This window comes from Talpa occidentalis, unplaced genomic scaffold (genome assembly GCF_014898055.3).
Source record: "Talpa occidentalis isolate TD23 unplaced genomic scaffold, MPIMG_talOcc4v2.1 talOcc4.9, whole genome shotgun sequence".
Lineage (NCBI taxonomy): Eukaryota > Metazoa > Chordata > Mammalia > Eulipotyphla > Talpidae > Talpa > Talpa occidentalis.
Window position 1 is genome coordinate 50,866,033 of NW_023605305.1, and position 23,719 is coordinate 50,889,751.

Genomic DNA, 23,719 nt, shown 5'->3' on the forward strand with positions numbered 1-23,719 from the left:
TTCCAGGTTCCCTGCCCCACCTGAAGGAAGGTGGAGCTAAAGAGAAGAAAAGAAGCTGGGGAAGAGAGGGAAGAAGGAAGGAAGCAGGATGGAGAGCCTGAAGGAGCCCTGGAGGAGGCACATGGAGCCGAGAGACGTGAAGAAACTGTGCTTGCATTTTGGTCGTGGACTGGTTGACACAGATGTGGGTGAGACTCCTGGGGAGGTGACAATGTTGGTTTTTGTCTTGATTTTGATTTTGCTCTTTTCCTCCCATACTTGTCTGGCTGTTTCTCATTCTTTTCTGTGGGTCCCCACTGAAGGGTGCTTTGGACCTATGGCAGGCTTTCGGGCCTTGCTCTGGGCCAATCCTGTTTGGGTGGACTTTTACTCATGAGAGGATGGGTAACTGTGGGTGTTTGATTTGAAAACTATATTCTTTGTCTTTTCTGTATTGTTTACTAATTGAGTTAAAGTCCCTTCTCATTAAAGTCTCCCATGTTTTGTGCTGGTGCAGCGGATGGCAGGTTTGGGGGCTCCGGGGTGTCCCTCTCCCTGCCCTGTAACAGGTATAGACTCTATCCTTAAAGGAACTGTTAGTGTGGGGCCTCCCTGGTGGTGCAAGGGCTTAGGTCTCAACACTGTGAAGCTATCAGCAGCCAGTGAATTACTGATTCAATCCAAAGGCCAGGAAGGTGACCCACATGGCCCAGCAGACCTCTCTTGTCTCTCATGCTGCTCCCCTCAGCAGTGACTTCCTGTCAGTCTGCCTGTTCTGCTCCTCATTCTGTCTTTTGTGAATCCCCTCACCCTCCTCACCTCTGGTTTACACCCCAGCTCTTGTATAGATAAATAAATAAATCTTAAAAAAAAAAAAAAAAGGAACTGTTAGTGATCAGAATGAGAGAACCCCAAGAACCCCAAATCTTGCAGGCTCTAAGTGGGTTCTGCCATTCACTGTATAAAATCCAAACATTTTCTTAGTGTGCAAGACCTTCAGTGGAAACAAACTTTCATGGAAGTAGTACACAATAGAAAGAATAGAAAAAGAAAGAATACAGTCTCCAAGTAAAGCACCCAAAGTTACCCATTCCCTCATGAGTAAATGCCCAACCAAAGAGAATTGGTCCAAACTGGGGCCACAAATCTAAGGCACCTTCTGGGAGGGAATCCCCCAAATCCTCTCCTTCCTTCCTCTCCCAAATCCTTACCTAGTCTTTTCTAGCTTCTCACTGCTCATCTCCACTCCTCCCTGGGTGGGTTAGGAAACCTGGAACCTCCTCTTTCTATCGAGATGTTACAGAAACCATAAGTTATAATTCAAAATGTTCCCTGTGGACCTTGCTACATATTCAGTGCAGGGCATTTTTTAATTTTCTAGGTGATTTGAAAAAAATGGTTTGATTTTCCCCCTAATTAATCTAGGTTAAAAAGTTAAAATAGTTAGTAATAAGGGTTTTTGGGATAAATGAGTGAATTCTGCATTAAACATATCATTACTTATTTAAATGTTTAGTCTCAACTAAATAAAATTTGACCAAAAAGTTAATTTTTGAAAAATAATCCATTGTTGATTATGGACAGGTCTTCTCAGGTGTTTTCTCTAAAGTGCAAATAATGTTTATCAGGGTACACATACATCATTTTTTTTTAAGTTTACATAGTCTGTTATCTTTCTAGAAGTACTATGATGAGATGTCCTTTTCACATAAAAACTGAAGATTTATGATCATAAACTGCAAGAATGAAGGAACATTTCAAGATCCTATCCATGATATCAGGTTATTAAAAAAGAACCTTTCCTTCCATCTATTTGTGAAGGGGCTGTGATTTCCAGTGGAGAATAAAGGTCTGGAAATCATCATGTATTTCTAGGCACTAATATATGATTTTTCAAAAAATACCATCAACAACTTGACCAGGTATAAGCAATAACAAAATACCTATAAATGTAAGAATCTTCCACAAATTAACAAAACTAAGAAAACAGAAAAATGACACGGGGAGGGTTTTGAGTAAACTCATTTAGTTAAAAACATTATTGAGTAAATGCTCTGTTCCAGGAATAGGGCTATGTAAACTGAATAAAAAGTTGTTATGTACTTTTTTTTTTAAGAAGAAACTATTCTTTATTTTTTTTTAAGATTCATTTATTTATTTATTTCTAAGTTTTTTTTTTGTTTTTTTTTTTTAAGATTTATTTATTTATACAAGCACTGGGGTACAGGCCAGAGGCACGGGAGGGTGAGATAATTCATCAGAGACAGAGCAGGGAGCAGAACAGGCAGAAGGACCGAAATACACTGCTGAGGGGAGCAGTGGGCGAGACAGGAGAGGTCTGCGCACCATGTGGGAATCTCTCTGGCCAGCCGTTAATCGAACCGGCGCTGCAGAGGCTGTGGACAGCTTCACAGCGCTGCGCTCAACACGCTGCACCACTGGGGAGGCCCCTGTCCCTGTACTTTCGAATCGTTACAACCTAAAGGAATCAAGTGATGCATGTACCATGACAGCATTATGTCTGAGAGCAGGTGAAACAGCAGAGTAGTGGTTAATTCTTCAGAGGAGGAACATGACTATCAAGAAATATAATATGACAGAGAGGACTAGATATTCTCTAAAAATTTAATTCTCTACTTCTACAGTATGACATAGGTGAATCTCCAAATATGGACTGCATTTCCCAGCCCCCCTCACATCCAGATGAGGCCAGATGTTCTCACCATGTTCTCACCTGCTCAACAGGTAAGTAGCAGTGATGAGTGCTACTACTCCACTCCTCCTCCTTTTGATTAAAAGCATAGACTCTCAAGACCTCCAGATGATGGAGTCACTAGGTGAAAGAAATCCTGGGCCCCTGAATCAGTGTGGAAAAAAAGCCATTAGACAGAAATATGGTTATGTGGTTGAAAATCAAAATTATATTATTTTAAACTATTGATATATTGGGGTGTATTTGATACAGTGACCACTATTGGCCTAATTACTATAATGGTTACTCCATTGTTCAGTTATAATAAGTTGATTTATATGAATTAAGTAATTTCAAATTGCAAGGAACCTTACACATCTCTCCCTGTTCTCATTTTATGTACAATAGTAAGATAGATACTAACAGAAGGCATATGGCTACTTAGTAATGAACTTAAGTCTAGAATCTTGGGTTTTCCTACCATGAACTCCTTTTATTTTTCTCTGTTATCTGGGAACAACTAGCCATGGTTTTTCCTGTAGTCACAATTACCTACTCTGTTATTGAAGACAGCTGCTTTTCACCCACATATCTTGGTTTTAAACCAAAATGTATGATTCCTCAAACAATTTCACATTTATCTTATCTGAACTTTCTACTATATCTTTTCTGAAATGAGTTGGTGCCAGAACTTCCTGGTATAAAGAATGTAAGGCTAGGGTCTCCCTGAGGGTTAGCGGGTTGAGCGCAGCACTGTGAAGCTATCCACAGCCTCTGCAGTGCGGGTTCGATTCCCAGCCAGCCAGGCTTCCCTCAGCAGTGCTTTTGGTCCGTCTGCCTGTTCTGCTTCCCACTCTTTGTCTGGTGAATCTTCTCACCCTCCTGTGCCTCTCGCCTGTACCCCAGCTCTTGTATGCTTAAATAAAATCTTAAAAAAAAATAAGGCTAGAGAAAATTATACTCAACAAACATAAGTTTCTGTTAGTTTCTGTTAGTCCTGATCAACTTGCATTTCTAGGATCATAGTAGAATTGCAATTCATGATCTCCTTGTTGGTGAATGGGAACTATGTTACTAGTTTTTGTCTGAGAGAATCAGGTGTAGGCCTGAGGTGCAGGGATGAAAGAATTCACCAGAGACAGAGTGGAGAACAGAACAGATAGATTTATTGAAATACACTGCTAAGGGAGTCAGAGGGCAAGACAGGTGGGGTGGGCTGCACAGAGAGTGAAGGTCTGAAGGCTCTATTTATACTCCAGGCAGTTAGGGTTACTAGTTAAGGTGACTAGTCTTCAGTCTGATGATCTGAATTACCGTAGAGGATCACAAGATTTTCGGATCATCAACTTAATGTCCAGGTTCCCAAGGCAGTTCCATCCACTCCTTTTATCCATTCAAGCCTCCAAAATTGCCTGCTGGACAAGGAATTGGGGCCTTGGTTTTTAATTTTAGCAATGATACCACAGCAGTTTTAAGTTGTGAATGAAAGCAACCTTTGTTACTTTCAGGCCACATCTATCATTGCTACAGTATGCTTCTTTTCAATGGCACAGAGATAAGCAGTATTTAGTACTGACTGTATTGACTTGAGTAAAGATAATGATCCCCGCCCTCCCCTCCCCCCCACATACACACCCCAACACACAGCACAGTAAACATTTGTTGTTTTGGGCTTTTGAAATTTTGAAGTCATTACTGTAACATAATCTACCTATCCTGTCTGAACTAATGGCATTTCTGACATTATGGGTGAAATCTCAGATTTCAAGCCTGCAATTTGGAAATAAACTGTCTAAATTAGATCATGATTTTGGAAAGTACTAGATTAACAGTTCAGAAAGGCTGGATCTACTCTGCTACAACTTGTATAAATTTGGAAATTTATTCCTCCTAATTCATTCACAAAATGCTTTCTCAGCACCTACTCTAAGTACTAGAAGACAAAGTATAAAACTTTTTTTCCTTATAGGAGGGCGCAGGCTGTGAGGGACAGACGAGAAGACCAGGAAAGATTGCTGGATAGCTCTACAGTAATCACAGAGAAGACATTTCAACTTGAGTCTCTCCATTAGAAGTGATTTTTTTTTTTTTTGCAGAAGAAATAATACATGAAAAGGTATGAACATTTTTTTTAAGATTTATTTTATTTATACAATATCTGAGGTACAGGCCAGAGGCATGGGAGGGTGAGAGGACTCACCAGAGACAGAGTGGGTAGCAGAACAGGCAGACGGACCAAAAACACTGCTGAGGGGAGCAGCAGGTGAGACAGAAGAGGTCTGCCGCACCATGTGGGTATCTCTCTGGCTGGCTGGGAATCGAACCTGTTCTGAGAGGCTGTGGACAGCTTCACAGTACTGCGCTCAACCCGCTGCACCACCTGGGAGGCCCAGTATGAACATATTTTAAATAAAAGGGCAATCCCTTTCTTTTCTCTCTAACATCTATTTGTCTAAGTTCTGGGTTTTTAAAATGTTCTAGACAGAATCATGCCTTGGATAATCCTAATAGTTGTGAAGGTTTTAGTGTGCAGACTGAGGGGCACCCCAGAATCCCAAAACTTGCACACTGTAAAAAGGTTCTGCCACATGCTACATAAAGACAAAGCATGCTCTTAGTGTGAAAGTATGTTGATAGGATTAGTATGCATAGAGAGAGAAGGATGGATGATAGTTTCCCAATAAAACACAAAAATTACCCAACCCTTTGGGGGTAAATGCCCAGCCAAACAGGGTTGGCCCAAAGCAGGGTTGCTAAGCCCTAAAAAGTTGCTAAGGCAAGTCTAAGGCATCTTCTGACAGGGAACCATAGGAAAGGGATAGAAGGAGCCAGGCAAGTCTGGGGTGAAAGGAGCAAAATCAAAGTACAAATCAAGGTAATGGTTACCATTGTCAGCCTCCCTACATGTCTTCCCAGTGTCTCCATATATCTTGACTCCATGTGTCCCCTCCTATATCTCCCAAGTCCATGGTGTAAGTCCTAAGTTGAGAAGCAAGCAGGACTTTGTTTTCACTTGTCTCTGTTTGCTCCATGTTCCTCCTTGGAGTCTTCACCCTTCATTAGATGGGGCAGGGAACTTGGAACCATCCCTTTTTATTGAGATTCCTCTCTGTATCAAAGGAATCCTAATGACCCACTTTAAAAATAAAAAGCATTATCTCAGCAGTCACTTGGGATTTATCTGGGACTTTGAAAAAGAAGGTAAGTTTGTACTTATTAAAATAAATATATTTATGTACACTGGCCAGGGAAAATAGTGCAGATTTTTTATATATAGAAAAAAATTGTCTTAAGGTGGTTTTTTGTCATTACTTCTAATATTCTTATAAAACATGGGTGTGTCCTTAATAAAAATACACCTATCTTTATAGTTATATATTTGCATGTATGTAGTAGGGGTGCAAAATAGGCTGCTCCAAAATATAGTTCTCTGGAATATTGATTATTTTGAGTTAAAGTTACATTAGTAACAATAGATACAAAAAGGAAAGTCTGAAACTCCTCCTTCAAAACAGGAGATAAATCCCCCAAGTGAAAGATACCTTCACTATCACCAGAGATACAGAATTTAGGAAAAATTGTATAAACAAACTTTGTTACTTCTTCACAGGCCCAAACCTCTTTGTTTTGTCAACACTACTTTGTTTAAAAAGTATTTAAAAGCTGCCTGCTTTAGTCACTTCCTTGGGCTTTGTATCTTTTGGTCCCCAGTAATGTGAACTTTATTTTTCTTTCGCTAATCTGTTTTTTATTACAGAGAATGTCTCAGTGAAAAACATACTAGGGTAGAGGGAAAGATTATTTTTCTTCCTCTATAGTATGTTTCAATAGTTGCCCATTCCAAAAATACTAGAAGAGCTAAGAGGCATATTGGCACCTCACACTATTATGGAAATCTAAAAAACTCTACATGAAGTGCCAAGACATTTTTGGAGTTTTTAGACTATGCTACCCTAGGCTGCTGAATCCTCATGGTTCCTAAAGAACCATGGTTCTAGAACTACAATGATTAGGGGTAGGTCTCCTGGATGGGTAAAATAAGGTGAATACTCACCCTGGGAGGTATTATAGAATGCAGTTCCTTCATAGGGGGAGAAGGAGAAAAGTCTTTTGTCATGAAAAAATAAGGCTAGGAACAAAAGTATTAATGCTTCCTTTCCTTTGGGCACTAAGAATAATTATATAGAGGAACAGAGAGCCCTGGATTTTGAGAAGGTGCCCAGACAGAGTGAATGATGACCAGAGTTTAATGAGAACTGTAGGGAAAATCATATCTCATGCAGCAGCAATAGCAAAGGGGATGATTAAGGATCAGACAGGAGACATACTTTCCCTTAAATATACTAGAAAAAGGAAGGCTAGCATTCTGTGTGTGCAGTATGAAGGTGCCTGTCATATTTGGGTAAAAGTTAATATTCCTTTTTCAACCTGTCACAGGATCTGTAGGATGGTAGCCAAAGACATGTACAAAGAAGGAAAGGGTCTGAAACAAAGGATGATCATACTAAAAAAAAAAAAAAAAAAAAAACTAATGGGTTTGATTTTAAATCGGTGTCGGTAGTAGAAAACTATTGAAATTTTAAGCAAGTAAGATTTTTGTTTTGTAAAACAATCTCTAGGAAATGTATTGAACATGGATCAAAATAAAGAATAACTGAGAACCTGTAGAACAAACAGAATTCTGTGGTTGTATTTGCAGCATCTGGTGCCGTATGTGTATGACAGAAGTTGCACAGAAATATTTGTTTTGTGAAAGAATGGAAGCAACGATGAGGACCTGAACTACATTAGTTGCTATGAGTTAACAAGATGTATAGAATAAAAATAAATAGCACTTGGATTATTGGATATGGGATAAAAAGAAGAGGAAGTTTAAGATGACCCAGCTTCTTTGTTTGGATGAATTCTGATGTCTTTAAAAAATGAAAATCACAGGGAAAAGAATTTATTTGATTGGTGATTAGCTTCAGTTAATTGGAGTTTGACTTCCTCATTTTTTAAATGAAAAAGACAAACCAGGAAGTCTAAGTTGCCAAGTATATCTAACAGCTTATAATTTAATGATTCTAAGATATTTGTATAAGAAAATAAACTACGGTGAAAGAAGATATTATTATTGCTAAAAGGCTAACTCCCAAAAGTGCAGTATTATACAAGGACCCAGGTAGTGCTGAAGGAAGAAAGATGATTCTTTGTTGACCCTTGCTTGACCTTTTCTCTACTTAAACTTAATCTAATGTCTTGCCCATTGTTTGCTTGTTTTCAGTGAGCATTATACACCTTACATTTCTGCTTAGCTTATGGACGACTCTGATCTCAGTCCATTGTGTCTTTTGTGTTGCCTCATAATGTTTCTCCTTATACTTTTAAAAAATCATTAAGTACACGCTGCTGTTTTGATTCTGATTTTTTTTTCCTCTACTTTTCATTAGTTTTGAATTCTTTACCTACTCTTAAGATAGTAGAAATTCTGCTTGACTTGGCATCATCAGAATATGCAGTGATTTTTGATTTTAAATATATTCTTGAAATCATTAAATGCATCCCTTTCATAATTATTTGAATGTAAAATAATAATAGTAATAATTTTCTTCACACTAAACACAATGTAAAATAAGTAAGAATACGTTTAATATGAAATGTACGTGTATTTTACTTAGAGGCATGAAAGAATGCTTGAGTAAATGAAGCAATATACCATATTTCTGGATGAGAAAACTGAATGTGGTTAAAATGTTCAGCTTGTCTAAGCTAATATTGTAAGTTTAAAGTAATTAAATCAATTTCCAATTAGAATTACTTTTACCGCCACAAAATTCTCTTTTAAAATTTTTGCAAAACTGGGCCTCCCTGGTGGCGCACGGGGTTAGGACACAACGAATGTGGCTGTCCTCAGCCACTGCAGCATGAGTTCGATCCCTGGCCAGGGAGCTGCCCACATGGTGCAGAACTTCTCCTGACTCGCCCTCTGCTCCCCTCAGCAGTGTATTTCTGTCAATCTGCCTGTTCTGTTCCCCACTCTGTCTCTGGTGAGTCTTCTCACCCCCCTCCAACACCTCTGGCCTGTACCCCAGCTCTTGTACATATAAATAAATAAATCTTTTAAAAAAAGTAAAATTCTTGCAAAACAATGCTTAGAAATAGTCAAAAAAAAAAAAAAAAAAAGATCAGAGCTTATAACCAGTGATTATTACCTATGTCACTGGATAAGACTGGAAGGTGTCTTAGTTTAGTGGCTCTAGAGTCAAACCTGTGTAATATTCATGCACAAGTGACTTTTAAAGAGAATGATCTCAGAGGAAACCTTCTATGTCAGGTGTATCTTACTTTCATCATATGAAGAGAAAATGTACCCATTCAACACAAAATTTTAGTTTTGTATTGAGTTAGATTTTATGTGTTAGTAATTTTAAATTGTTCTTTTTTTTTTTTTTTAAAGATTTATTTATTTATTTATACAAGCACTGGGTACAGTCAGAAGCACGGGAGGGTGAGAGAATTCACCAGAGCCAGAGCGGGGAGCAGAGCAGGCAGAAGGACTGAAGTACACTGCTGAGGGGAGCAGCGGGCGGCAGGAGAGGTCTGCGCGCCATGCGGGACCTTCCTCCGGTGGCTGGGGAGCAGCCGGGAATCGAACCAGCGCCGCAGAGGCTGCGGGCAGCTTCGCAACCCAGCGCTCAACCGCTGTGCCACCGGGGAGGCCCTAAAATTGTTCTTAATAAGGTACTTTTATAATAGCCATTTCAAGTCATTTCCTGTGTGAAGAAAGAGTGACTAGTTAATTTTATTTTTCAGTATGGTAAAGAACTTAGAAGCTGATAGCTAAGATTCTTTGAATCAAAGTATAAAGGATGGCATTCTTAGCAAAATATGGCAAAACCCAAGTTCTCAAAGAAATTTAGATCGATGAAAAATACCATATTTTCGAGACTGAGAGTTAATTTGTTTTGCTTCAAAATGAGGTGATAAATAATAGTAGACAGGATTTTTTGATAGACCCTAATGTTTCTAGCAACTGGTTTAAATTCCCTATAAAATTCTCTCTTGAGTGTGGGTAGGATCTAGGAGGATGATGGCGGGTGAGTTTCTCTTGGTTATTGTGTTATATGAGACAATGCTTGCTTTGAAGAAGTAAGCGACAATGTTGTGGCCATTTAACTCACACCTGACAGTGTCCTCATGTAGCTGAGAGAAACCCACAGCTTTTAAGAAATGGAGGTCTTTTTTTAAAGCTGCAAGAAACTGAATTTTTCTAGCAACATGAAAGAGGATCACAAACTACAGATGAGAACATAGCCACAGTTGACCTTGTTTATAGCTTGGTAAGACCTGAGCAGCGTCCTAGTGAACCATGCTCTGACCTCTGACACATGGAAACAAGAATAAATTTGTGTTGTTTTAAACTAATGAATTTATGGTTATGTGGTATACAACAAGGGAAAACTATTATATGGGATACATATAAACATAATATCCTCCATTAAGAAAGAAGACTAGGCCTCCCCAGTGGCACAGTGGTTGAGCATGGGTTGCGAAGATGCCCGCAGCCTCTGCAGTGCCGGTTCGATCCCCGGCTGCCGGACGAGGGTCCCACATGGCGCGCAGACCTCTCCTGCCGCCCGCTGCTCCCCTAAGCAGTGTACTTCCGTCCTTTTGCCTGTTCTGCTCCCTGCTCTGGCTCTGGTGAATTCTCTCACCCTACCGCGCTTCTGACTGTACCCAGTACTTGTATAAAATAAATAAATCTTAAAAAAAAAAAAAAAAGACTGTTGGGCTTCCCTGGTGGCACAAGGGGTTAAGACACAACCTAGGAAGCTTACCGCAGCCACTGCTGCACGAGTTCAATCCCCGGCCAGGGAGCAGCCCACATGGCGCAGCAGACCTCTCCTGACTCGCCCGCTGCTCCCCTCAGCAGTGTATTTCAGTCAGTCTGCCTGTTCTGTTCCCCACTCTGTCTCTGGTGAATCCTCTCACCCTTGCACCTCTGGCCTGTATCCCCATTCTTGTATGCATAAATAAATAAATCTTTAAAAAAAAAAGAAAGAAGACTATTAACCTGGAGTAGTTTGATTAGGGTTCCGGGTCCTATAGTTTCCAGTAGTAGTGGTTGGTAATGTATCTGTATCCAGAGTATCCCACTCTCTAAATTTTTCCTTTTTAGAGTCTTCCTACAAAGGTTGGAGGGAGTAAGAGGAAGTAAGCATTGGGTTCCAGCTGTGTTTTAAGAACTGTAGATATAGGCTTTCTACATTTTCCTTATTTTATTCTCAAAAATTGATGAAGAGATTATCCCTATGGAAAAAAAAAAAACCTCAGAAATATTTACTAACTTTTGCAAAAGGTAAGGTAGGTTATAAAGGGCCTGTCTCTCAGGTCCTCTCTGACTGTCATTGTCTCCTTTCATTTGTAAATGTTACTTTTGCCTTTTTATCAGCACCTGCCTTTAATTCCTCAGTCACCTCTAGAATAAATGACAAATCCATGTGAGGCAGATAAATGGGCAACCCAATTTATTGATAATTATATATTTTTGAGAACAGAGTGAAAAAAACTTATTAACATTTAGGAATAAAATGTATAATTATATATTAAAATAGCTGAGAGGATTTATTTATTTATTTGCAGGGTAAATATTATACTGTTAGACACACTGTTGGTTGGTTGAAAGTGTTTCCAAGTATTAAAAACTAATATGCAGCAACTCAGCACCATGCAAGGCAATTTCCAGCCAGAATCTGCATTCCCTTTTGCCTGGGGATATTGTACTCTTCAACATGTGTTAGATTGTTTACTCTGTCCACTTATGTCTTTTTGAGGATTAATTATTTTGTAATATAAGTAATGCCTAAAAATCATCAGTAAAATTTCAGGGAAGCTCAGATCCACAGGAGCAATTGGAGTCAAGATAAAAGTTATCAATCAGCCCAAATGAAAAGGGATGAAAGATCACAGACATTGGCTCTCTCCTCTTCTTAAAGGGGCCTTCATCAGAACAATACACACGCTGATGCCAAGATTAATGAAATTGCTAAATCTGTTACGTGAAAAAATTTTGAATGCCATCAAATAAAAAGGATGGAGAAAAATATAGCTATTATATATAGACAAATGTTGTCTATTGCTTGATTGAGCATTGTCAGTAACTTATTTCATGAATACATACTTTAGAAACTTTTTTCTATAAACGATTAGTTTTTCTTCCTATTAAATGTAAAATACACATGCCTGACATTTAAAAAAAAAATACTAGAACATAGTTTTTGCTTTTTCTTTATTAAAGTACATTTTATTTTATGCCAGAATTATCTACTGCTTTTCAGGAATTTGTATAAATAATGAAACTCATTTTTGTCCCAGATTCCTTATATAAAGGGATTTCAGGTGTTACATAAGTCAGCCTCTTCCAACTAAATCCCTCACCATCATTATCACCAACCTTAAATATGACTTTTCAAACTCCAACCAGGTGTACTATTTCTCTCCATTCTCAAATTCTTGCAGAACTTTTGAAGAATATACAGTGGAGAATAATAGACCAAATTATGTCAGACCTATCAAGTGGAGAAGAACATGAGACAGTAATCTCCATCATTAGTGACAGTGTTCAGAACTGGACAGTTATGTGACTAGAGAGGCAATATGGCAATAAAAAGTCTGTGTCTAGGAATCAAGATGTCTGGATTTTAGTCTCAATTCTATAACAGCATCAGTAAGTTAAACTGCTGTATCAAGAAAACCAGTGCCTTCAGCAAGATGGAATTGTTTTCCTTTTAATAAGTCATTGGTGAATAGTTGAGAGATGACCATTTGCAATTTTTAACGTATGGCTTCCTATATTGTTCACACTATTGCCATTTTCAAATTATCAGAAATAGAGGAGGAAAAATAAGAGATTATGTTTAAAATTATCTGAAATCATATACATTCTTCCCCTTTATATCCTATTGGCTAAAAGTCATATCGTACAGTTTTCCCATGTTGTATACCTACAAAAAGCATCATTTGCTTTTGCTTTGTGTGTGTATGATGCATGCCGGAATTGTGCACATTGGAAACCTCGACATGACTGCTTTTACTGCAGGAGAGGATAGCAGAACTTTGCCAACAATGTCCTTTGTCCCCTGTTACTTTGATGAATATTTTTCATTATATGCCAAAAGGTTGTAATTAAAGTCACTAATCAGCTGAATTTAAGATAGATAAATCATCTTAGATTATCTTGTTGGGACTAACATAAGGAGCACATAAAAGCAGTTTTCTCTCAGTGGCAGCAGAAGGGAAGCTAGAAATTCAAAGCATTGTAAGTATTCAATGTGCCACTGTCCACTTGAAGATGAAGGGCTACATGTTAAGGAAACAGAAACCGCAATTTTAAATGTAGTGAGAAATGTAATTCCATCAATAATATGATTGAGACTAGAAGCAGATTCTTCCTCATAGTCTCCAGGTAATAGCCCAGCTTACCCACCATCTTAATTTTGGTCTGTGAAGCCTTTAATCAACTGAATTCACTTGTCTAAAGAACTGTGACATAATAAATGGGTACTACTTTAAGCTGAAATTTTTGTATAATTTGTTATGGAAGTAATAGAAAAGCAATTCAGAAAGTTGAAATGTAGTCTTCAGCTATGGGATCAAATACAGTGTGTATTAAGGATAATTAGTAGACTCTATATAATAGTTAATGTTTCCAGATTGTGGCCTCAAGTTACTCATCTGTGGAAGAGGTCAGAAGAAACCTGCAGTTTTTTTTCTGCAATGCAATTTCATGGTTACAGTAAGGATAGAGTAAGGTCATAGTAGCAAGGTCTGTCCTTCTAAGCAGACTGCCCTGTGCAGAAACCTGAGATGTTATCTCAGAAGTCAACACTACATATAAACAAATATAACAACGTCAACATTAACAATAATAATTAAAACAAATGGATGCCTTTCCTGTGCTGAGTTAGTGTAAATTTATGCACTTAGAGTTGCTCCATTTTCAAAGTTGAAAGCAGAATTCTGGATGATATTTATGTATGGAAATCCTGTTAGTAAGTATGGCCTTCATTGTGGATTGCTCACTCACAGGGTAAGGCCACTAGATATTATAGAGGAGGAAGGCAAAACAAAGAGGGTAGCAAGAATGGAAGGAGGAAGAGAAGTTGCTTTAGGCTTTAAATCAATTGTTTCTTGGGCCTCCCCTGTGGCGCAGCGGTTGAGCGCTGGGTTGCTAAGCTGCCCGGCCACCAGAGGAGGGTCCCACATGGCGCGCAGACCTCTCCTGCCACCCGCTGCCCGCTGCTCCCCTCAGCAGTGTGCTTCGGTCCTTCTGCCTGCTCTGCTCCCCGCTCTGGCTCTGGTGGATTCTCTCACCCTCCCGCGCTTCTGACTGTGTTTGTATGAATAAATAAATAAATAAATCCTTAAAATAAATAAATAAATAAATCGTTTCTTCACAAATAGATGGAAAATGTAAAGATGTTTTGCATGTACACAGAAGAGAAGGGTAGAGTTAGTTACCAAGAGAAAAAATGGAATTTGGCTCAATCTCATCCCTTCTTTCCTATACTGCCATGACTGCCATGTTCAGTATTATCATAGGTATGCATGCACAGATTCAATTTAGAGTAACAGGGTATATGGTAAGATTCTCATTGGTTTTGATCAGATCAACACCTAGCTACAAGGCATATGATTCATTGCTTATTTTTCAGACCCCAGCAAGTCTGCTCTCAAAAGCTTAAAGCAGGTTATCTGCATTTGATAACAAATGATTAAGTAATTGTGTCTAAGGTTACAGCCTTCCCCACCACTAGCTTTTGATTTTTGCATTTATTCCCTTCAAGGTCCTGTAAAATCTTAATTTCCTCCAATAAAGGTTTAGTTAAGAAATAAAACTGACTAAACTCTGAAAGGACTCATAAAATTTAGGTGTACCGTCTCTCTGAAATACTAAGTTTCAAGTAATGCAATAAAGTAAAATTAAGATTTTTTTTATTTTCAAATATCTTGGTTTTGACAAGTTTGGAATTTTAGTTTGATCATTGTCCCTAAGAATATGGTGAGTCAGAAATTTCTTTAAGAAAACATGGCCCTCTATAGTTTTAAGCTGAAGTTATTATTTAAGAATTATAGAGAGTCTCAGGCTTAGGAAGTTTAACTTTTTATTATTTTTTAATGTCTCTTTTTAAACAATCACATGGGGCTTAGTTATAAGGTGGAAGAGATAGAAACAATTTTAAAAAATCAATCTCCATGTTTTTAATAGAGTTGGTGCTGAATATCTTTGTAGAAGCTGTGGGTGAGATTTATCCCTCCCCACCCCAAAAGATATTAAAGTCTTTACTCCCAATACCAATAAATGTGACTTTAGTGGAAAGTCATTTTAAGATTGTTACATAAAGAAAGGTTGTAGGTAAAATCTGAACAAGACCCACTTGTCAGATAATTAGGTTATCTAAACTCCTTTGTTGTAGATGATAACGATAAGATTAATATAGGGTATTTCCTATCCAGTATGTCTGGGTCCTTGTAAAGAGAGGATACTTGGACCCAGAGACAGATATGCATAGGGGGGAAGCACAAATGTCATCTATAAGCCAAACAATGCCCAAGGCTATCAGAAACCAGAGAAAGACATAGAATAGTTATACCCTTATAGCTCTTAGAAGAAATCAACCCTGCTAACACCTGGATTTTAGACTTTTAGTCTCCAAAATAAATTCTCATTCTGAGAAAATTTGTATGCGGCCCTGGGAATCTACTGTAGCAAGGTCCAAACTCAACTGCTTCTTCAAGAAAACACTACACTACAGACAAGGAAATCTAATTTACCTCAGTATATACTTTGTTCAATAAAAATACACATAAAAATGGAAAGAATTAATATATTCTTGAAATAGAAATGCTTAAAATATCAATTGTCCCTAAGTTAATGAAAAAATATACTGCAGTTTTTGGAACTATAAAAATAGATTCTTAAAAGTTCATCTGAAAGAAAATCAAGCATCAGTCACCAGGGACAACTCTGATAAAGATTAGCCATGTAACAAATTATCATAAACTTAAAGGCTTAAAACAACACATATGTATAATCTCACAGTTTTTGTATATAAGACCAGCCAAAGCATAACTGGGTTTTCTATTCAGGGTGTCCTGGTTGAAATCCAGGTGCTGGCTTAGCTTCATTACCATCTGGAATTTGTTTTCTTCTAAGCTCCTTCAGGTTGTTAACACAATTCAGTTTCTTACAGTTGTAGCTCTATCATCCCCACTTTCTTGCTGATTGTGGGCTGAGGATTGCTTGTCATGTGTCTTTTTCCATCTTAAAAACTGATCATGGAGAATCTTTTGCTTTGAACTCCATTCTTTAAGAAGGGACCCTTCCTTTGTAGGACCCACCTAGGATAATCTCTTTCTTAAGGTCAACTGCTATATAATATAACCCAACCATGGGAATGATAGCCCATCACATTCACAGGTACCTCCTACATTGAAGGGTTGGAGTCATCTTAGAATTCTGCAACCACAAAGCACTTAGTTATTAATTAGAAAACAGTTTAGAGCATAGGGAATGCAACCATACAAAAGAATACTGTGTTGGTCCAGTGAAAAGCATAAAAACCTTCTGCTACAGATAGACATGTTTATATTTTAGGGAAAAAATGAAAACAGCATAGGACTATGTTTATCTTTATGTAAGCACTGGAGAAAATTGGGTTTGAGATTATTTTACTCCTGTATATATTTGTGTAAAGAAATATTGAAAGGATATTAAAAGAAATGATCAACTGTTGGACATAGGTTGGGGAAGGATTAGGCAATGTATTGTGTAAGCAAAATCAGTGTTTACTCTTTGAATTATTTGATTGTTGAGCAGGTCAAGTATACTATTTACTAATGCTAGAATTTAAGATCAAATAGAATTTATGTAATCTTTTACCTATACCTACTTATATGCAAATTTTTATTTAATTTGCTTTTATATCTATATTCTTCATTTCTGTGTTCTGTGTGCGTTTAGGTCCATGTTGGGAGAATGAGTGAAACACAGTCTCTGTTCTAAAGTAGCAGACAGAGTTCTAGTGATCAAAGGGCAAATCCAAAATTGATTATAATTCAAATAAGGGAGATGCCATCACAGAAAGATAAACAGTTTTGTTGTTTTTAAAGAGGAAAGTGATTGTACCGAGGGCCTGCATGACCTAGTCTTGTTGTCGGATATACCATCCCGATTGCCAGAAAGGACATTTTAGATCATTGTCTATTGATCCATATAACTCAAACTTGCACATTTAAAAAAACTGAAAGAAGCATTACATCCCTCAAATCTCATTAGGAATCATTGGATAATTGATTTGCACATATTGATTAGAAGACAATCTATACAGTTTACATTATTTAAAAAGTGACTTCTTGTAAGACAATAGTCTGTTTGAAAGAGAATTTGGTATGAATTTTCCTCATTTTAAGATTGTTACATAAAGAAAGTTTGTAGGTAAAATCTGAACAAGACCCACTTGTCAGATAATTAGATTATCTAAACTCCTTTTCTACTTTTGATGATCATTAGCATAAGCGGAATTTCTTCTTTAGTTACAGTCCTTGTATTCATGCTTATTGTGAGAAGTTACAAAACAAGTCTACTACATTTTTATGTTACTTGCTTTTACATTTCCCTCAAACCTCTGCTCAAATATCAGCTTCAGTGATGAGACCTTTTCTAAAATAAACACCCCCCCCATGTTTTAACTGTGGACTTGCTATTATTCTTTAAGGCACTTGCCTTTGAAACTTTTACGTATATGTGCTTACTGCCTGTCCAACAGGCAGTAACTGATGTCATTGAACCAAACAGTTACTGCCTGTTGGACAGGCAGTAAGCACATATATATATGGACACTGATATATATATATATCACACAGGGAATATATATATATATATATATATATATATATATATATATATATATATCACAGGGAATGGAGATTGAGTTCAATCATAATTTGCCAGTGATAGAATTAACCATGTCCATGTACAAAACTTCTATTTACTATTAACAATGGACTTCAGGGAATTTTCCAAGTTGGTAAGCACATTGCTGTGCAGGGAGGGTGGTGTATGGAGAGAGTATAGATGCTTTGCACCCCTACCCCTGATACCTTTGAACCCCTACCCCTGATACCTTGATCATCCTGTTCTAGGAGATCATACAGAGAATATGATGCAGATTGATCCACAATCTGGACCCAGGCAATAAAATGTTCCTTACTGTTGCTCCTGAACTTGGGAATAAACAGTGAATGTATTATTCCCATCTTAGCAGTTATTTCAAGGATGTAACCTTGAGAGAGTAAGATATAGCTGGACTGAATATGTGAATGAAGCCAGTGAAGGTCCCCAGTTAAGATTATGACTGATGGGAGTTGAGATCTACCCATCTTGTCTGAATAATAAGAGTCCTGCAATGCTTCACCAGAATTAATAAATAACTTAATGAAATTTTTAGCCTGATTTGTTTTCTAAAAGAAATTGAAGACTAGAGGAAAAGTTTCTTTAATAGCAGTTTCACAGAAGATACAAAAGATAATAATCATAATAACAATTGCCATCAAAGAGTGCTTAACACAATGGAGGCATTTTACAGGGCAATTTACGTACCTGATCACATTTGACTTCTATAGTAACTCTGTGAGGTCGTGGTTATTAAAGCAATGTACAGATGAGATATCACATTTTGTAGTGGTTCATAAAAGTTAGACAATTTCTTCTAGATCACAAGGTTGATAATAATCAGAACTGACTGGGATATAGGATCAGATTGTTTTGACTCTAATGTTCGTGCTATCCACTAATGATTGCCAAATGTCGGTCAGTGACAAAATTGTGAATTTTTCAAAAAACTAATTTAATTTAATTTAATTTGAAGGACTATCCTTTACTCAAAGTTGTGTCCTTTCTGCACTTTGGTCTTCATTTTGAGGTATGAAACATGACAATAGTAATGAAATTTTTTTGTTTTTAAGTGTCCTGACTTGAAATTAAAGTCAGTGTTCTGACTTTAATTTCTAAATTAAAGTATTTTTGATATACAGAAAGTGGTTCATAATTAATAAATACAACTTGATGAGTTTGGAGATAGGTATAATCCTGAAGCCATCACCACAATTTATGCCAGAAACCTATGTATCATGTCCAAAAATCTCTTCCTATCCTCTTATTTTTATTATTGTTATTACTAATTTCCTGATAGGAACACAGCCAATTATTTAGTATGAAATATAGTATAGGTATTATGTTATACAGTAAGTAGGACTAATCACATATAGCTGACACTTTGTACCCTTTGATTAATACTTCCCATTTACAGCCCGCCCCCCCCCAGCCCTAGAAAGCCACCATGTCACTCTACTATGTTTGACTATTTTAGATTAATCATAGAGTGGTATCATAGAGGATTTGTCCTTGTTTTATCTTATTTCACTTACCACAATATAACCTGGTACATCCTTGTTGTCACAGTGGCAGTTTCCTACTTTTTTATGGCCAAATAATATTCCATGGTGTGTGTGTGTGTGTGTGTGTGTGTGTGTGTGTGTATCCATTCTTCCTTAGCTAGACACTTAGCTTGCTCCCTTGTCTTGGCTATTATGAATAATGCTGAAATAAAAATGGGATTGCAGATATGCTTTTTGAAGATCATTTCAATTTCTTTCAAAATACACCCAGAAGTGGAATTGGAGGATCACACAGTCGTTCTATCATAATTTTTTTGAGGTGTCACCATGCTGTTTTTCATAGTGGACAGAACAATTTACTTTCCCACACTGTGAGTGCTCGTTTCTCCACTCACTCACCAATACTTGTCTTTTGTTTTATTGATAATAATCATCCTAACAGATGTGAGATGTTACCTCATTGTGTACTTCTTTGATCATTTGTGATGTTGAAAAGCTTTTTACCTATCTGTTCTCTACTTGCATGTTTTTCAGAGAAATGTCTATATAGTTCCATTATCAATTTTTAATTGTTACTATTTTTCCTATTGTTTTATAGGATTTCCTTATTGATATTAACATTTTATTGGGCATATGGTTAACACATTTCTCCCAGCCTGTAGTTTGCCTTTTCACTTTGTTGATTGTTTTCCTTTGCTGTGCAGAACCTTTATAGTTTGATAAACTCTACTCTGTATTTTTATTTTTAGTATCATATGCAAGAAATCTTTGCCAAGATTCATTGCACATTTATTGAATTCCTCTATTAGTTCTAACAGCTTTTTTTTTTTTTATTGAGTCTTTGGGGTTTTTGTCATATAAGATTATGTTTTCTGCAGAGTTAGTGTTTGATTACTGTAGTTTTGTAATACATTTTGAAATTAGGAAATATGATGCCTCTAACTTTGTACTTCATGCTCAAAATTGTTTTAACTATTAGAGGTATTTTATGGCCATGTATGATTGTAAAATTGTTTTTTTCTGTTTCTGTAAAAAATGGCTTTGGGATTTTAATAGAGATTACATTGAACCTCTAGAATGCTTTGGGTGGTATGGCCATACTAATAACAATTATTTCAATCCATGCACCCAGGATATTCTTTCATTTATTTGTATATGCTTTAATTTCTTTCATCAGTGTTTTATAATTTTCAGTACACATACTACCTTTTTGGTTATTTATTCCTAAGTATTTTATTCACTTTGTGACATTGTAAGTAGGGTTATATTTTAAATTTCATTTCAGATAATTCATTGTTAATATATAGAAATGTAGCTGATTATTAATCATTTTATATCTTGCAACTTTGTTGAATTCATTTATTAGTTCTAAAAACTTTTTTGGTGGAGTCTCTGTATATACATATATGTGTATGTGTGCATGTATATATATATATATCTATATATATATAAAATCTTTCTACACATGCAATCATATCATCTTCAAATAGAAATAATTTAACTTCTTGTCTTATTAGAGTATCTTTATATCCTTTTCTCTGGGTAGGACTTCCAGTATTATGTAAAATAGAAGTGGCTAGAGTTGGCATACTTGCTTAGATCCAGATCTTAGAGAAAAATCTTTTAATTTTTCACTATTGAGTATGATGTTAGCAATGGACTTTATATATGGCCTTTAATGTGCTTAGGTAAGTTTCATTTATACCTAATTTTTAAAGAGTTTTATCATTTTTAAGAGTTTTAATTTTGTCACTTACCCTTCCTATATCTACTGAGATAATCAGGTGATTTTTATCTTCATTTTGTGAACACAGTGTACCATATTGATTTGTACATGTTGAATCCCATGGATGAATCCCTCTTGTTCATGCTGTATATAGTATTTTTTAATGTGCTGTTGAATTTGAGTTGCTGGAAACTTGTTAAGGATTTTTGCATAAAAGTTTCCTTTGTTGGCTGTAGGTTTTTTTTTTTTTTTTTTTTTTTGTGGTATCTTTGCCTGTCTTTAGTATCAAGGTAATGTTGGCTTTATAAAGTGAGTTTGAAAGTATTTCCAGATGTTCTAATATTTGGATGTGTATTATTTTTTTTCTCAAATGTTTAGTTGAATTCACTGTGATATCATTTGATCCTGGATTTCTTTTATGTAGAAAGTTTTTGACTACTGATTTAATGTCCTTATTTGTTATTTACGGGCCTTTTCAGGCTTTCCATTTCTTCTTGATACATGTTAGTTTGTATGTTTCTATGAATTTATCCATTTTTTTCTTAGATTTTCCAAATTGTTGTCATATAATTGTTCATAATAGTTTGTTGTGGTTTTTTTTTTTAAATTTTGGGGGCATTGGCTATAAAAAATTTTACTTTAAATATTTAAATTTATGTTCATAAGAATCAAATAGACTCCTAGTGGATTCCTTTTCATCTCCCTAGGTGACTACTTTATTTTTTTATTTTTGTTTTTTTTAAAGATTTACACATTTATTTACACAAGCACTGGGTACAGTCAGAAGCACGGGAAGGTGAGAGAATTCACCAGAGCCAGAGCGGGGAACAGAACAGGCAGACTGACGAAATACACTGCTGAGGGGAGCAGCGGGCTGCAGGAGAGGTCGAGACGCCATGTGGGACCCTCACCAGTCGCTGGGGATTGAACGCATGCTGCAGAGGCTGTGGGCAGCTTCGCAGGCCAGTGCTCAACTGCTGCGCCACCGGGGTGCCCTCTAGGTGACTGCTTTATAACTTCAGCCCTTTCCTCAAACATCCCACATTTTCCTTCAGAGATGCGGGGGATGAGAGGATTCACCAGAGACAAAGCGGGAAACAGAACAGGCAGACGGACCTAAGTACACTGCTGAGGGGAGCAGCGGGCGAGACAGGAGAGGTCTGTCCCACCATGTGGGTTTCTCCCTGGCCGGCTGGGAATCGAACTCATGCTGCAGTGGCTGTGGATTACTTCATAGGTTGAGTCTTAACCCCTGCACCACCAGGGAGGCCCCCACTCTCAGTCTTAAGAAATGACTGTCTCATACTTCATGACACAAACAACTCTTAATTCTCAGTACCAATCTCACCAATTTATCTGTGTCTGCTATATATTCTTTCCTTCCCTTCTGTTACAATAGATGAAGTTTCCTTGGTCCAGTAAAAGGTGAGCTTTTCCATATGTGCTCTGGATAGCCCAGCACCTTTTCAAGAATTTGAATTTCCATCTTTGAATTGACTCCTTTCTCCTGAATTGCCTATACCCATTTCCAACTGGAACATTATCATTGCATTCAAGCATGCCATGAAAACACCAATTTTAGAACAACTTCCCTTTGAGGTCAAGTCCCACTTCAACAATATCCTCATTTTCTCTCTTTCTCTCTCTCTCTCTCAAGATTTATTTATTTTTATACAAAAAATGGGGTATAGGGCAGAGGCGCGGGAGGGTGAGAGGATTCAGCAGAGACAGAGCAGGGAGCAGAACAGGCAGACAGACCGAAATACACTGCTGAGGGGAGCAGTTGGCATGACTGCAGAGGTCTGCCGCACCATGTGGATATCTCCCTGGCCTGCCAGGAATCAAACCCGGGCTGCAGAGGCTGTGGACAGCTTCACAGTGCTGCGCTCAACCTGCTGGGCCACCAGAGAGGCCCTCTTTTTTTGTTCTATAGCAAATTTGCTGAGTTACTCATTTAAGCAATCTATGATTTCTCTTCTCTCATCCTTCTCTCAACTCACGTTTATCAGACTTCCCTGGCTACTGCTCTAATAGAACCATTCATTGTCTGATCTCCAATAACCAACATTTTGCCAAAGTCAGTGTTTCAATTTTCTCTCTACATTTTACTAGATTTCAATATATAACAGAGTATGTGACTTCTCTCCTTGAAACATTTTCTTCTGGCTTCCATGGCACTGAATTCTGTGACTTTCATTTTAACTAATTAATTCTGCTTCCCCTTTGCTATAGTCAGCGCCTTTGCACAACCTATAAATATTGATATGCTATAGATTTTGTTTTTTTTGAACTCTTTTTTCTTTTTTAAGTCTCTGTTATTTCATTAGCTAATTTTTACCAGTTTCATGTCTTCAAATTTAACCTCTCTGCTGGTGAATCCTAACTCAATTATTTCCACCTCAGTCTGGACCAAGTTCATTGGCACACCTTTCTGTGACTTACACATATAGATACTTAATAAGTATCTATTTCTAAGTTTTCAAAACATGTTTGGTCCTCTATCCCAACTTATTCTTTCATCTTTTCCATCAGAGTGAAGGTCATTACTGTTCAGCAGCTGAACCTCAAAACATCAGCTCCAATCTTTGTATTCTTTTTTCCTTGAAGTTTAATAGCATCTTTTTTTCAAAATGTCCTAAAATTATTCATTCTTTTCCATATCTAATCCTATCACTTAGTTTCATGTTGACCACTGCAATGGCCTCTTATGTGATTTAAGCCTTTCTATTCTGTTTCTTTCCTTTCATCCTGTGCCTCTGCTAAGCCAGTATGTGTGTAGTATGTGTAGGAACTTTGGTATCACATCATGTCTCTCATTTCCTTAAAAATCTTTATAGATACACAATTGCATTTAGAATAAAATCCAAATTCTTAGCTTATAA

General features: G+C 37.1%; 1 long non-coding RNA gene across 1 annotated transcript in view; it reads left to right on the forward strand.

Annotated features, from left to right (window-relative positions):
• The window catches only part of LOC119236351 (uncharacterized), a 93,313-nt gene that overhangs the window by 25,601 nt on the left and 43,993 nt on the right, over positions 1-23,719 (forward strand). The window contains exons 6-7 of the long non-coding RNA XR_005123035.2: positions 2,625-2,724; positions 4,641-4,787. This is a non-coding gene — a long non-coding RNA (uncharacterized LOC119236351). The remainder of the gene's footprint in view (positions 1-2,624; positions 2,725-4,640; positions 4,788-23,719) is intronic.